Genomic DNA, 17,254 nt, shown 5'->3' on the forward strand with positions numbered 1-17,254 from the left:
TCTGGTGCGGTCAGAACAACCTGGACCTTAACACGTTCAAAACTGTGGAGATGATCGAGGCCTTCAGGAGGAGCCCCCCACTCTTCCCCCCATCACCATACTCAACAGCCCCGTGTCTGCTGCGGAATCCTTCAGATACTTCCTGTGCCAGCTCAGGAAGGGGAACCTGCCCAAGGAGCTGCTGATCCAGCTCTACAAAGCCATCATCCAGTCTGTCCTCTGCACATCCATCACTGTCTGGTTTGGATCTGCCACCAAAAAAGACAGGAGCAGACTACAACGGACAGCAGGACTGCAGAAAAGATCATCGGTACCAACCTGCCCTCCATTCAGGACTTATACATTTCCAGAGTCAGGAAACATCACTGCAGATCCATCTCACCCCGGACACAAGCTGTTCCAGCTCCTCCCCTCTGGTAGGCGCTACAGAGCACTGTATGCCAAAACCAACAGACTCAGGAACAGTTTCTTCCCACAAGCCATCACTCTGATGAACAGCTGACTCTGACTCACAGTGTCAGGAACAATTCCTGTGCAATAACCCAGTAACTCTGCCACCTGTTTACTGGTTACCACACTATTTATTCATCATTCGCCATTTCAGAGCTGTTCATACTGTCATATTGTATATACTGTATACCAAATCCACCTACCTCATGTACATAACACCTGCACATACTACTTATTTATGCAAGCATCTATTGCACTCATCACATTGTGTACATGTATGCTTGTACATGTATGTGTACCTGTATATCACATCCACCTCCAACATGTACATACATTTACTCCTGCATCGTCTGTTTTATTCATAGTGTATATTGATGTGTTCTCTATACTGTAGCCTGTGTTTGATTATTATTGTCTTATTGTGTTATTGTATTGCTCTCTCAGTCCAATGGTAGCTCAACAGAGTAAATGACTCTCAAGGCTGCGCCACACAAACAACACTGACACACAGCATGGACCAAGAGAGCAGCGGCAGCAGCTTGTTCCCCTTCGAGGGAACTCGAACTGCGTCAGTTTCGACACTATGGGAACGCCTTTAGGCGTAGCAGGTCTGAACGTGAATGAAATCACTCCAATCCTATTGGTTTGTTGCTACAACGGTAAGGTGTGACGGAATAACCGGAGGAGTATAAAGCACAGCTGTACGCTCTGTATGTTGTTTGAAGAAAGCTCCAGTCCTACAAGCAGTGTGTCTTACCTGAAGAAGTCTACCAGCATGTCCGGCAACCAGATGTACAGAAGGTGTGTTTTTCCTTGCCCTCGGAACATCACGGATGGAGGTTCTCATGAGATGTGTGTCTCAGGTTTGGGGATGAGGCACGCTCGGGCAGCTCTCGAGGGGGCTGCCTGCGGCCATTGCAAAGCCCTTTCCATGCGGGTACTGAGGTCCTGCATGACTCTCTTTTCCAAGGATGGCCGGATGTGTTCTCCCCATGGCGCGGGCCCTGCGGCCGCTGACGCAGCCCGGCGGCTTCACTCATTGGGTTCACAGCTTGATCTGTCGGAGGATTTCAGGACAGCTGAGGCTTTTTCCCGACCTTCATCCGCTGGCTCCGAAGCTTCCTTTCCTCGTTCAGGAGCCCGTTTCTCGGCTTCTCTTACTCGTGGTTTGGATCCGGAGACGCTGCAGCAATCCGACTCCAAGGAGGTGGACGTGCTCAGCATAGTGGACGATGACTTCCGGGTGTCGGGGCGGCGTCATCAGGCGGCGCCCGACTATGACGAGCTGCTGGAGGTGGTGACTAGAGCCGTGGCTAAGCTCCACATCAACTGGCCACAGGAGGAGCAGACACCACAGGCTAGTGATAAGCTTGAGGAAAGGTTTCTTAAGCACCACGAGCCACCTCCTCGCCGGTCTCTGCCATTCTTTCCTGATTTACATGATGAACTGAGTAAATCATGGGGCAGACCCTTCTCTACACGGCTTTACACACCCCGATCACTGAACTACAATAATGTGATGGGGGTTAGGGACCGTGGTTATGGGAGGATGCCTTGGGTGGAGGATGCGCTTGCGAGCTATCTCTCCCCTCGACTTGCGACCTCCCTGGAGAAGCCGGCGTTACCCTCCAAGCCGTGTCGCACCACATCTACGCTCGTGGGGATGGCGTACATAGCAGCGGGCCAGGCAGGTGTGAGCTTGCACACCACGGCGGTGCTTCAAGCCTACCAAGGCGATGGTTCAGAGGGGGGGTCCCTCTGAGGAAGATCTGGCGGAGCTTTGCAGAACCACCGACCTGTCTCTCCGGGCCACCAAAGAAACAGCCCGCTCCATTGGCCGGTCCATGTCGGGTCTCTCACACCAAAGGCATGTGTCTTATCCACTGCTCCAGTGGTACTGCTGACGTACTGCGGTAAGCGTGTCGACTCATTTTCGTTTCCGGTGCTTGTGTGTTGGTACCGTGTTGTGCTGCTCTCGCTAAATAATAGTTACATTTGTTTGATTACAGCGGCCAACAACACTTATAAACACTTATTCTTTACAGTAATTTTGCCTAAGCACTCACAGTTCTTTCCATCTTTTAGTGACTGCTGTTCAATCTCATAGTTGTTCTAAAGTTTTTGGTAGCTGACGCTACAGTAATTTAGCTTAGCCGTTAGCGACTTTAGCTTAGCAGCTAGCGATGGCTTCTCCTTCTCCCTCTCTCTCTCCTACTTTCTCCTGCTCGGTGTGTCAGATGTTTAGTTACTCCTCTGCCTCCTTTAGCGGTAATGGTACATTTAATAAGTGTAGTTTATTTATAGACATGGAGGCGAGGCTCAGTGACTTAGAAGTCCGGCTCCGCACCTTGGTAGATCAGTCTTTAGCTACTGTAGCTAGCCAGTCCCCGGTAGTCGGTGCGGAACGGCCTGAGTTAGCCTCTGGTAGCCGTCCTCCGGCATCCCCTGTGCAGCCAGGAAAGGGGGGCTGGGTGACTGTCCGAAGGAGGAATAGTCGTAAGCATTCAAAGTCCACGGGGCATCATCAACCTGTTCACGTTTCTAACAGATTTTCCCCACTCAGCGACACACCCGCTGAGAAACCAACTCTGATCATTGGCAGCTCCATTTTGAGAAACGTGAAGTTAGCGAAGCCAGCGGCCATAGTTAAGTGCATCCCTGGGGCCAGAGCGGGCGACATTGAGTCTTATTTGAAACTGCTGGCTAAGGATAAACACAAATACAGTAAGATTGTTATTCACGTCGGCGGTAATGACTCCCGGTTACGCCAATCGGAGGTCACTAAGATTAATGTTGAGTCGGTGTGTACATATGCAAAAACAATGTCGGACACCGTAGTTTTCTCTGGACCCCTGCCAAATCTGACCAGTGATGACATGTATAGCCGCATGTCGTCATTCCGCCGCTGGTTGTCGAGGTGGTGTCCAGCAAACGATGTGGGCTTTGTTGATCATTGGCAGACTTTCTGGGGAAGACCTGGTCTGATCCGGAGAGACGGCATCCATCCCACTTGGGAAGGAGCAGCTCTCATTTCTAGAAATCTGGCCAAGTTTATTAGTGGACCAAATCCATGACAACCCAGAGTTGAGACCAGGAGGCAGAGTCGCAGTTTAACACACTTCTCTGCCCTTCTTTTTCAGCAGTTACCCACCCAAAACCCTACGCAGAGTCGCAGTCTAACACACTTCTCTGCTCCTCCATTTCAGGAGTTACTTAGTGAAAATCCTATAGTGACGGTGTCTGCCCCCGACCATCGAAATTATTTAAAAAGGTAAACAGAAGAGGAGCTGTGCATAAAAACCTCATAAAAATTAAAACCACAAGAGCAATAGTGCAAACGAATAGGAGAGTTAAATGTGGACTCTTAAACATCAGATCTCTCTCTTCTAAAGGTGTACTAGTAAATGAACTAGATTATGATATTGATTTATTTGGTGTTACTGAAACCTGGCTGGGTGATGGAGAATATGTTAGCCTAAATGAATCCACCCCTCCCAGTCATATTAATACTCACATTCCTCGAGGCACAGGCCGAGGAGGTGGAGTTGCAGCTATCTTCGACTCTAGCCTACTAATCAGCTCTAAACCTAAACTAAACTATAACTCATTTGAAAGTCTTGTTCTTAGTCTTTCGCACCCAAGTTGGAAATCACTGCAACCAATTCTTTTTGTTATAGTGTACCGAGCACCTGGCCCGTACTCTGAATTCTTATCTGAATTTGCAGAGTTTTTGTCAACTTTAGTCCTTAAAACGGACAAAGTTATTATTGTAGGAGATTTTAATATTCATGTGGATGTTGAGAATGACAGCTTCAGTACTGCGTTTATCTCTTTGTTAGATTCCATCGGCTTCTCTCAGAGTGTTCATGAACCGACTCACTGTTTTAACCACACCCTCGACCTTGTTTTGGTGTATGGTATTGAAATTGAACATTTAGTGGTGTTCCCACAGAATCCCTCTTTATCCGACCACTGTTTGATAACTTTTGAGTTTGTATTGCTGAACTACTCGCCATTGGGCAAAAATTTCTATACAAGATGTCTGTCTGATAGTGCTATAGCTAAATTTAAGGATGCGATTCCATCAGCTCTAAATACATTATCTAGTCACAAAGTAACGGAGGACTCCTATGCTAATTTCAGTACCTCCCAAATCGATCATCTTGTTGATAGTGCTGCAGGCTCGCTGCAATGACACTGGACTCTGTAGCCCCTCTAAAAAAGAAAATACTAAAACAAAGACGGTTAGCTCCATGGTATAATACTGAAACTCGCAAATTAAAGCAAATATCACGGAAACTTGAGAGGAATTGGCGTTCTACCAAAGTGGAAAATTCTCGTTTAATTTGGCAAGATAGTCTTAAAACTTATAGGAAGGCCCTCCGTAATGCCAGAGCAGCGTACTACTCGTCATTAATAGAGGAAAATAGGAACAACCCCAGGTTTCTTTTCAGCACTGTAGCCAGGCTGACAGAGAGTCACAGCTCTATTGAGCCAAGTATTCCCATAGCTCTCAGTAGTTACGATTTCATGAGCTTCTTTAATGATAAAATTCTAGCTATTAGAGACAAAATTCACCAAGACCTGCCCTCAATTGGCACCGACTTATCTCTTAACTCAGGAACCTTAGAAACAGCTGTAGAACCAGATACATGTTTAGACTGTTTTGCTTCCCTCAATCTTTACCAACTAACTTCAATAATTTCTTCATCTAAACCATCAACCTGCCTCTTAGACCCCATCCCGACTAGGCTGCTTAAAGATGTTTACCCTTAGTCAGCACCTCTATACTAGATATGATCAATCTATCTTTATCAACAGGCTATGTACCACAGTACTTTAAAGTAGCTGTAATTAAACCTCTTCTGAAAAAGCCCAAACTTGATCCGGATGTTTTAGCCAACTATAGACCTATATCTAACCTTCCATTTCTCTCTAAGATCCTGGAGAAAGCAGTTGCTAAACAGCTGTGTGACTTCTACAGAGCAATAGTTTATTTGAGGATTTTCAGTCAGGATTTAGAGCTCATCATAGCACAGAGACAGCACTGGTGAAAATTACTAATGACCTCCTTATTGCATCAGACAAAGGACTTGTCTCTGTACTGGTTTTATTAGATCTTAGTGCTGCATTTGATACCATTGACCATCAGATCCTATTGCAGAGACTGGAATATTTCATTGGCATTAAAGGAACCGCTCTAAGCTGGTTTAAGTCCTATTTATCAGATCGATTTCAGTTTGTACATGTTAACGATGAGTCCTCCATGCACGCCAAAGTTACTCATGGAGTTCCTCAAGGATCTGTCCTCGGACCAATCCTCTTCACTTTATATATGCTTCCTTTAGGCAATATTATCAGGAAACATTCCATAAGCTTTCATTGTTATGCAGATGATACTCAGTTATATCTATCGATCAAGCCAGATGAAACTCATCAGTTAGCTAAACTTCAAATGTGCCTTCAGGATGTTAAAACCTGGATGACCTGTAATTTTCTCATGTTAAACTCAGATAAAACTGAAGTTATTGCTCTGGGGCCTAAGCACCTCCGTGACGCATTATCTAAAGATATAGTTTCCCTGGATGGCATCGCCCTGGCCTCCAGCACCACTGTGAGGAATCTTGGAGTTATCTTTGATCAGGACATGTCGTTTAAGTCTCACATTAAGCAAATTTCTTCACCTACGTAATATTGCGAAAATCAGGAACATCCTGTCTAAAAATGATGCAGAAAAACTAGTCCATGCATTTGTTACTTCTAGGCTGGATTACTGCAATTCCTTATTATCAGGCTGCTCGAAAAAGTCCATTAAGACTCTTCAGCTGATCCAGAATGCTGCAGCACGTGTTCTGACAGGAACCAGGAAAAGAGATCACATTTCTCCTGTTTTAGCTTCTTTGCATTGGCTTCCAGTAAAATCCAGAATAGAATTTAAAATCATTCTTCTTACCTACAAAGCTCTTAATGGTCAGGCACCATCTTATCTTAAAGAGCTCATAGTACCTTACTACCCCACCAGAGCACTGCGCTCCCAGAATGCAGGGTTACTTGTGGTTCCTAGAGTCTCCAAAAGTAGACTAGGAGCCAGAGCGTTCAGCTATCAAGCTCCTCTCCTGTGGAACCAGGTTCCAGTTTGGGTTCAGGAGGCAGACACCATCTCCACATTTAAGAGTAGGCTTAAGACTTTCCTCTTTGATAAAGCTTATAGTTAGGGCTGGCTCAGGTAGTCCTGAACCATCCCTTAGTTATGCTGCTATAGGCCTAGACTGCCGGGGGATTTCCCATGATGCACTGAGCTCCTCTCTCCTCTACTTTCTCTCCCTCTGTATGCAACCTTATCCCATTATTGCATGTTACTAACACAACTTCTCCCCTTTCTGGTAGTCTTGTGCTTTCTCGTCTCTCTCCTCTCTCCTATCACTTCCTGCAGGTTTTCTGGCTCTGGAGCTGTGGAGTCTGGATCTGTGGCTGCGGGTCACCTGCTGCCCCCGTGTTCCTGCTCGACACCCTCTGCTGCAACGACTATTGTTGCTAGTCTTATTGTTATTATTGTTATTATAATCATTAACATTACGATGGTTACCATTAACACTATTATAAATATCTGTACCATTTTTCATTTGTCTATAGCAACATTACCTTCACTGTGTGTACCTCTGTGTGTATATTGTGTAGGCTGCCTCCCTCCCCTCTCTCTCTCCTTACATCTCTCTCTCTCTGCTTGCTCTTGGTGGGAACTGTTGGGCTTCTGTAAATAACATCACAGAGTACGGTCTAGACCCTCTTTTATGAAAAGCGCTGTGAGATAACTGTTGTTGTGATTTGGCGCTATATAAATAAAATTGAATTGAATTGAATTCTGGTGGCTACAGAGCGTCACCTATGGCTCAACCTCGTGGGCATATCTGAGAAGGATAAGAGCTGCCTCCTCGATGCACTGGTGAGCACGGCGTGCCTCTTCGGTGACGCGGTGGACTCTGTGGTGGATCGGTTCCAGCACGTTAAGACGCAGGGCAAAGCGTTCTGCCAGTACCTCCCTCGCCGGTCTGGACCCAAGGCAGCTGAGAGGCGTAGGTCCCTTCCCTCTATGAGCTCCTACCGAGGGGAGAGGAAGCAGAGTGTCGCTTCTCGGGGGCCCCCCCCGAGGAGCTGGGGCAGCGAGAGACGCGATCTGAGGACTGTCATCCAGTCCCGACGGAGGTCAGGGAAGAGGTCCTCAAGACAGGGGTAGGGGAGTCTTTTCCCCTCCCCCACTCCCCCACCCCCCCGGAAGCCGACCGTGGTCCCTTCCGCCGTGGCAACGGGTGATGTTATCCCCCGTTTACACATTCGGGATGCACCTGCCACCATCGAGTCCATGCCTAACTGCCTGCCCTGAGCGTCTGCAGTCAGGCGGCGTCCAGACTCACTCACCGTGGATCTTTCGGCGGCTCTCCCCTGACGAACATTTCTCCGTGGGTCCTGCGCACTGCCATAGATGGGTATCGACTACAGTTCAAAACCCGCCCTCCAAAATTCAATGGGGTGGTTTGGACTGTGGTCCGCCCGGAGCAAGGTCCGGTGTTGGGACAGGTAGTTCTTACTCTGCTGAGGAAAGGGGCCGTGGAACGTGTCTCCCCCCCAGACATAGACGCCGGGTTCTACTGCCGGAACTTCATAGTCCCCAAGAAGGATGGAGGGCTGCGCCCTATTTTGGATCTGCAGGTTCTAAACCGGTCTCTGAGGAGATTCAGGTTCAAGATGCTCACCATCCCCGCCATCGTGACGCACATCCAATCCGAGGATTGGTTTGTCACGATAGATCTAAAGGGCGCCTATTTCCACGTCTCCATCCGTCCTTCTCACAGGAAGTTCCTGAGGTTCGCCTTCGGGGTGTGGCTTACCAGTATTGGGTTCTTCCATTCGGCCTGGCACTATCCCCTCGCACATTCACCAAGTGTATGGATGCAGCACTGGCTCCAGGGCATCCGGATTTTCAACTTCATCGACGACTGGCTCATCGTAGCCCAGTCTCGAGAGGTGGCGGTTCGGCATCGAGATGTCGTTCTGGCTCATCTGCTGCGTTTAGGGCTGAGGCTCAATGCAAAGAAGAGTGTGCTGGCGCCCACCCAATGGACTACGTTCCTAGGGTAGTATGAGATTCAACAATGATGCGGGCACAATTGTCTCCGGCACGTGTCAACACCATATTGGCTGCCATAAAGGGATGAAGTTAGGCCACGCCATCACTATAAAACACTTTCAACAAGTGTTGGGTCTCCTGGCGGCTGCGTCCAGCGTAATACCATCTGGACTGCTGCACATGAGACCCCTGCAGTGGTGGCTAAGGACCAAGGGTTTTTCCCCGAGGGGAAATCCTTTCTGTCTGATTTGGGTTACGCGCAAGTGTCTTCGTTCCCCATCAGTTTGGAAGGAAACTTGGTTCCTGTCCCAGGGGCCCGTGCTGGGAGGGTCTTGTCGCCGGCTGGTCATTTCGACAGATGCCTCCCTCACAGGCTGGGGCGCGGTCATGGCGGCCGCTTTGCAAGGGGATCCTGGCAGGTGCATCAGTCCGAGTGGCATATCAACTGTTTCGAGATGTTGGCGGTGTTCCAGGCTCTAAGGAGTTTCCTGCCTGATCTCCAAGGTCACCACGTGCTGGTTTGTTCCAACAACACAGCAGTGGTGGCCTATCTGAATCACCAGGGTGGTCTGTGCTCGCGCCCTCTGTACAGACTAGCATGTCAGATCCTCCTGTGGTCCCAGCAGTGGTTACTATTGCTCAGGGCGATGTATCTCCCGGGGACGCAGAATCAGGGAGCAGACCTGCTGTCGAGGCAGGGGCTGAGGCCCGGGGAATGGAGACTCTGGTGGTGCTCTTGTGTGGAGAGTTCGGCCCCATAGACGTGGATCTGTTTGTGTCTCAAGAGACTACGCACTGCCCGCTATCATTTTCTCTCGTTCCTCCAGCCCCGTTGGGTCTGGACACCATGGTACATTTGTGGCCGTGTGGCGTATGTGGGTCTGGCCCCTGAGGGGCACAGTACCTAGAGGCGCATCTAACACCCGCCCTGGAGTTGAGACCCTCCTCAACTCAAGGGCCCTGTCCACACGGAGGATGTACGGCCTGAAGTGGAGCGTTTTCTCCACTTGGTGTAGGGAGCGGTCGGTGGACCCTGGTACCTACCCGTGGTTTTAGGTACTTGAGTTCCTCCAGGACCGGTTCTCTGCTGGTCTTTCCCCTTCCACCCTCAAGGTGTACGTGGCAGCTATTTAATCTTTCCACGCCCCTCTGAGGGAGGGGTCTTTGGGGAAACTTCCCTTGGTTGTACATTTCCTCCGTGGTGCCCGGAGGATGAGACCTGCGACTTGGTCCAAGGTTCCCACTTGGGATCTAGCAGTGGTTCTTGGGGCGTTGGCTGAGGCCCCCTTCGAACCCCTGGAGTCAGCTGAGGCTAAGCACTTGACCCTCAAGATGGCCTTTCTCCTTGCTATCACCTCTCTGAGGAGGGTGGGGGATCTCCAAGCGCTTTCGCAAAGCCTGGAGTTTACCCCGGGGAATATTAGGGCTATCCTGCACCTTTGTCCAGGATACATCCCTAAAGTGCCTTCTTGCAGGGTCCACAGTGCTGCAGGCATTTGATCTTCCACCTTATGTGACCACGGAGGACGGGAGACTTCATCTGCTCTGCTCTGTCAGAGCACTGAGTATTTACACTCTGAGGTCCTCCCGTTGGAGGAAGGCTGACCAGCTGCTAGTGTGTTTTGGGTCCCCCAGGGCCGGGCTCCCTGCATCCAAACATACTATTAGCAACTGGATTGTTCAGACTATTTCCCTGACCTATCAGGTGCGCAGTTTGCCTTCACCTGTGGCTGTGAGGGCTCATTCTACCAGAGGCATGGCGGCCTCTCGAGCCCTCCTTTCCGGGGCCTCTTTGCAGGATGTTTGTGTAGCGGCTGGCTGGGCCACTCCACAGACATTCATTCGGTTTTACAGTCTTGACCTTCCTTCGGTACCTGGCACTCGTGCGCTCTCCTCTTAGTCGTGCCACTTTATTGCACACTGGGGCAGGCGGGGTTTTCAGCACAGTTTAGTGGGTATCTCGTTCCCATAGTGTCGTAACCGACGCAGTTCAAGTTCCCTCGTAGGGGAACATCTCGGGTTATGTATGTAACCATGGTTCGAGAAGGGGAACGGCCCGCCGCACCTCTCTCCCCGCCTGAAGCGCCTGCTTCATAGTTTAAGCTAATGATGAGTGTGTACAGGTGTGCTTTATACTCGTCCGGTTATTCCGTCACACCTTACCGTTCTAGCAACAAACCAATAGGATTGGAGTGATTTAATTCACGTTCAGACCTCCTACGCCTAGAGGCGTTCCCATAGTGTCGTAACCGACGCAGTGTCTCGTTCCTCTTCTCGGGGAACCAGGGTTACATACATAACCCGAGACGTTGTTTTGCTACTCTACACGTCGCAACAGCGGTAGGTGACTGGTTAGCAGTATCCAAAACATAGAGTAAAGTCTGAATGCATTGCTCTTGGTGTATGTTCACCGTCAATAGCTACCGCTGTCAATATTGTACATCTAAGTCACACAAATGACAGAATGTTACACGTGTGTAAGGTTATTTGTCGTTCTACATAGATAATGTTCAGCTACGCCAGCAGTGGCTGGCGTTAGCTCCTGAAGTAGCAGGATTCGCTTTTTTACCTTTGCATAACGTAAGTTAGCATTACTCATAGACTGTACGAAGCTACTGTGTGTTCGTTTTGTAAAGCATTTTGCAAGGGCATAGGTCTGCATTTGTCTTAACATGTTGACGACGCTCAGGTTAGTTATTTGTCCAAAAGAAGAAAAATGATATTCTTTAGACCGTTCGGTGTAGCTTAAACAGTGTGCAAAGACTGGCTGCTGTACGAATTGATCTTAGTTTAATTATAGTTTATGTACTACGACAATGTTTCATACCCTTTCCTGGAAAAAGTTACCCCCTGTCCTGCATGATTTACTCTTTCCCTGCTTCAACACAGCTGACTGAAGCAGCTTCAGGATTCATAAGGAGTTGATAGTTTGAATCAGCTTTTTTGGAGCAGATTTACACACACAGTTATTTAAACAGTTATCCACATAAAGAAACTACTCCTGACCACAGCCACTGTTGGAAGATCCTAATTTGCGTGATTTAGATGTACAAATATTGTACATATTGGTAGATATTTTGATGGAACATGCAGAGGCTCATGCATTCAGACTTATTAAAAATGTTTTGGATAATGCAAATCAGTCACTGCTGCCAGCTCCTTTTCTTACTGTGTAATCTGTGTGTGTACAGTGAATAAATAAAGTATTATTACAGTAGGCTGTTGTCTCCATTCATTTTTAAAAAGTGGATATTTACAAAATTATGGATACAGGTGTGTTCATTTATACAGATTGTAGAGTTTGATAGTCCACATAGTCAAGCAGGGTTCTAGTTACGGTCCAGAAGGAGGTCTGAGCTCTTAATCCTGCATCTGTGGGGGTCAGTAATTCACTTACCAACAACCATTATTTTATCACAAATGTACATTATATTAATAAGATAAACACACTAAAATAAACACGTTTTCCAAACAAACTATGCTGCGCACCGCATAAATGTCTTTACAACATGATTAATAATTAATATGATACTATAAAGGGCGTATTTGTGTAGTAGCAGTAGTGTTGGTTTATTTCAGGCTTTTGAAACTGAAACTTTGTTGCAGTATCACACGAGTGATAGTGTGTGAGAGAAGTGTTAACCACGTAATGAGCAATGAAGTCTGTCCAGGCTTCTATTATTTATTTATTAATCCCGCCGGTAACGGTTTAAGTCCTATTTATCAGATCGATTTCAGTTTGTACATGTTAACAATGAGTCCTCCATGCACGCCAAAGTTACTTAAGTCACTTTATATATGCTTCCTTTAGGCAATATTATCAGGAAACATTCCATAAGCTTTCATTGTTATGCAGATGATACTCAGTTATATCTATCGATCAAGCCAGATGAAACTCATCAGTTAGCTAAACTTCAAATGTGCCTTCAGGATGTTAAAACCTGGATGACCTGTAATTTTCTCATGTTAAACTCAGATAAAACTGAAGTTATTGCTCTGGGGCCTAAGCACCTCCGTGACGCATTATCTAAAGATATAGTTTCCCTGGATGGCATCGCCCTGGCCACCAGCACCACTGTAAGGAATCTTGGAGTTATCTTTGATCAGGACATGTCGTTTAAGTCTCACATTAAGCAAATTTCTTCACCTACGTAATATTGCGGAAATCAGGAACATCCTGTCTAAAAATGATGCAGAAAAACTAGTCCATGCATTTGTTACTTCTAGGCTGGATTACTGCAATTCTTTATTATCAGGCTGCTCGAAAAAGTCCATTAAGACTCTTCAGCTGATCCAGAATGCTGCAGCACGTGTTCTGACAGGAACCAGGAAAAGAGATCACATTTCTCCTGTTTTAGCTTCTTTGCATTGGCTTCCAGTAAAATCCAGAATAGAATTTAAAATCATTCTTCTTACCTACAAAGCTCTTAATGGTCAGGCACCATCTTATCTTAAAGAGCTCATAGTACCTTACTACCCCACCAGAGCACTGCGCTCCCAGAATGCAGGGTTACTTGTGGTTCCTAGAGTCTCCAAAAGTAGACTATGAGCCAGAGCGTTCAGCTATCAAGGTCCTCTCCTGTGGAACCAGGTTCCAGTTTGGGTTCAGGAGGCATCCCTTAGTTATGCTGCTATAGGCCTAGACTGCCGGGGATTTCCCATGATGCACTGAGATCCTCTCTCCTCTACTTTCTCTCCCTCTGTATGCAACCTTATCCCATTATTGCATGTTACTAACACAACTTCTCCCCTTTCTGGTAGTCTTGTGCTTTCTCGTCTCTCTCCTCTCTCCTATCACTTCCTGCAGGTTTTCTGGCTCTGGAGCTGTGGAGTCTGGAGCTGTGGTTGCGGGTCACCTGCTGCCCCCGTGTTCCTGCTCGACACCCTCTGCTGCAACGACTATTGTTGCTAGTCTTATTGTTATTATTGTTATTATAATCATTAACATTACGATGGTTACCATTAACACTATTATAAATATCTGTACCATTTTTCATTTAGTCTATAGCAACATCACCTTCACTGTCTGTACCTCTGTGTGTATATTGTGTAGGCTGCCTCCCTCCCCCTCTCTCACCCCAACCGGTCGAGGCAGATGGCCGCCCACCCTGAGCCATGGTTCTGCTCGAGGTTTCTGCCTCTTAAAAGGAAGTTTTTCCTTGCCTCTGTCGCCTAGTGCTTGCTCTTGGTGGGAACTGTTGGGCTTCTGTAAATAACATCACAGAGTATGGTCTAGACCTGCTCTTTTATGAAAAGCGCTGTGAGATAACTGTTGTTGTGATTTGGCGCTATATAAATAAATTGCATTGAAAATTAACGGCCGTTAAACTACAGACCCCCACGAAGCTCAAATTGTAGTCCAGTTTCCACAGTTGTCCGTTTTTCCTATTAAATTCATCAGATTGCAGTAAAATGCCAAAGTATATTACTCTTCAAAGGTAAATTATGAATGAGAAGTGTGTGTCCTTTTAAGATGACTGGAAGAGAGGCTAAGTTACACTCTTAATCATGTTTTTCTGTGAATGGATGTGGCTGTGTGGACTGAATTAACGTTATATTTTAACAGAATAAATAGTGCCTGTAAAACAGATGCTGTTTCTGGTTGAATGATTGAAGCAATATATAGACGGCTTTGTTGCTACATCAGAACCTTAATAGGCTCAAATCAATATGCTATATTTAATAAATTAGCCTGGTGGTTTCCCGTTACAATGTTGACTAAATAATTAAATATGAATCAAAGACAAAAACCCTCCTCCTATGTCGACGTGATTCAACTTTCTAATTTTTTAATGCGTTTCCTGTGGAATCACACACTTTTATTTTGTAGTTTTTGCGTGTATTTCCTGTCCTGACAGTGGCCGCTTCTCAAGTCTCTTCATTGCATCCACGTTTCCCTCACTTGCGTGGACGAGGAAATATGTTTTTAGAGACATGAGACGTCCTTTCCTCCGAAGAGTCACGTGAAGTGACGTCGTTTCTGATGACGGCGGCAGCTGATCACACGTTGAGCTGTCAGTGGGCTCTAACAGCTGTAGAGACTTCTGATGGAGCTTGTGTCTGCACACATGTGCGCTGTGTTGCAACTAATAAAGTCTCACAGTTATCAGTGCAGAGCAGCAGGATCCTCTCTGTAGCTGCTACCTGTTTAACAAACACCTGCACATGAAGAATTACAGGTTTCTGTATGTCCTGCTCAGAGGAACAGGATCATTTCTACTGGGACAATGCTGATATTATCTGCATTTATATTTATTGATTCTGAGTGTAAATTCGTTATTGAATAACCCAGAATATGATCATGGTGTCTTGGGATTTATTGGCTCTATGTTTAGGGGAAATTGAAATGATCGATGCTCAGTTTTAGGCTTTCACTTTATTTCCTCTTCGGATATCCTTTAACACTAGTCTACTGCAAACATTAAGTCACATCACTGGTCACTGATCGATCACTGTGTTCCATTGTAGCAATCCAACGCTTTTTGCAGTAGGTGAGATCGGCTGGATGAGCGGATTCATTTTCCTTTGCTCGCTTCATTAGAGTCCGACACCCAACTTGTTTACTGTGTTTCATAGTCGTCTGTTTGGACTAAACAAGCAGCCTCACATGTGACTGAATAGACATGACGATAAAGGATGTAAAACGTGTTTCTTGCTGACAGACTCTCTGACTTTAATTGTCTCTAGCATTTCTAAAAGGCTAAATGAAGAAAGTTGTGTGTGGGGCTCTGACCTACAGTGAACTCAGATTTTAACTGGAATCATCAAACAAATTGTCAAGTTCTGTGTGTTTTTAATTGATTACAGCTCAGCCCAAACTTGAAAACTGCTTTTCTCTCTGAAGAACGCAAAGGACAACTCAATCTTTTCACTTCTTGATTCTTTATTTTCTTTGAGATGGTTTGATAGACCAGTGATGGAATAATATGGTATAGTTTCTTGAATGTGACTTGATAGATCAGTGTGGGGCAGTAGGTATAGGTTGATAACCTTTCAAATGCACAAACCAAAACATGAATTAGTTACAGATAAGTCATGAATCAGTCACACATAAATCACAATACCACTTTCTCACAGAAGTAATAAATAAATGCTATTGAATCTTCAAACCAAACTAAACACGATCCTTAAGTCTAACCTAGGATTTTAACAAGAAAATACCAATCCCGTAATTAAACTCATGCACATGTTACTTCTGTCAAGTTCAACATTCACATAACAAATCCCCATTACTTATTTTAAATTGCAAATTACAATCCAAGCAGAACCTGAACATTTAAACTCAATATATTCAAACACAGTCAATCATAAATTGTCCTACCAGTTGCGTCTTTGAGTGATCAGGAGCTGTAATCATAGTGTCCTTTTCCAGGAATAAATGAGAGAACCAACCGAACTCTCTACAAACATTTCAATGCCATGCTCTCTCTGTGGGTGCGCAGGCAAATATAGTCCCAAAGCTACTTCCCCAAAAGTTGGTTCCACCAACTTTTGTTGCATGATTGCCCCCTGCAGTTTGGGAGTGCCCTGAGAGCCCTGGGTGAATCAAGGCTTGGATTGCTCAGTACACCTAAAGCAAAGTAACCATAAATTGACACAACACAAATCAAATATAGCCGATCTCTTTGCAGTGATGCACTTGAGTTTAATGTTTCTGTCCTGATGCATCAGATCAGTCCGATCAGCTGCAGTGTCCAATCACTATAACGGTTACCCAGTAAGGGGGCGCGTCGGTCAGTAAAAGACTTCCGCGACGGACCCACTGGTGTATCCTCGCTCATAGCTCCTCACAGCTCGCTCCTCGGAGCACAAATAAGAGCTTTGGGACGGCCTGCAAGATGGCGGAGCGGAACAACTTCCGGTTCAAGCGAGGAAACGACAAATAAGAGACTTGAGAAGCAGCCGAGGTCTCTTCTACAGTTGAAGTGGATCAACAGGTCTGGCTCAGTACTGCCGCCTACCAGCTGAACACAGCTGAATGAAAGACTATTAAAAATAATGCTAGTGAAATTATTTTTTCATTATTGACTCACAGGTATTGTAGTGCACACTTGTTAGTTGATAACATGGACAGACACAATCATTTCTTTAAAACGTGCATTTCATAAATAACAATGGCCCATCGACAATTAATAAATGCCACGAATCCATAAATAGATATAAAACAGGTCGTCCGTCAGAACAGACACAATGGACAAACACACTTTAATGTGTGAAAAATAGCAATGACACACCATCAGTAAATAAATTAAAGCCATATTATTATATAGATGTAAGAATCCATAAATAGCTTTCATCAGAAACATTAACGTGATTCTGCACTAACAATAATTGTTCATTTATACACAACAACATTAGAACTCTGTTCGTTTAAAAGTCCTGTTTTCAGGCCGACTCACACCTGAATAACAACCACGCAGCAAACAGGAACTATCCAACTGTAACATCGTGTGTAAATATTCACTTTGTCAACAATCAACACTTTTGTCCCTTAACAATGAAACGTTGACTCTGTACATATCTGCCTGAGAGTCAGGAAGTCCTTCGCTGTGACCTCCTTGAGGTCTTGGAGGTGTTTGTATTTCATCTCCTTGATCTTCTGGCTCTCTGTGGACAGCGGTGTGACTGCAGGCGTGTCTGAGCTGCTGCTTTGGGAGTCCAGTTTTTCTTTTTAATAAA

The 17,254-nt window shown here is 45.9% G+C and overlaps 1 long non-coding RNA gene across 1 annotated transcript; it reads right to left on the reverse strand.

Moving 5' to 3' along the window:
• Positions 1 to 15,438: 15,438 nt before the first annotated feature.
• On the reverse strand, positions 15,439 to 16,120 carry LOC119911438. The gene is made up of 2 exons (XR_005445864.1): positions 15,897 to 16,120; positions 15,439 to 15,565 (listed from the first exon to the last, which is right to left on the reverse strand). It is a non-coding gene; the product is annotated as an uncharacterized LOC119911438 (long non-coding RNA).
• Positions 16,121 to 17,254: the final 1,134 nt, after the last annotated feature.

Source organism: Micropterus salmoides, unplaced genomic scaffold (assembly GCF_014851395.1).
Source record: "Micropterus salmoides isolate LMB-PRFRI ecotype aquatic unplaced genomic scaffold, ASM1485139v1 Ms_hic_scaffold_2, whole genome shotgun sequence".
NCBI classification, from domain to species: Eukaryota; Metazoa; Chordata; class Actinopteri; order Centrarchiformes; family Centrarchidae; genus Micropterus; species Micropterus salmoides.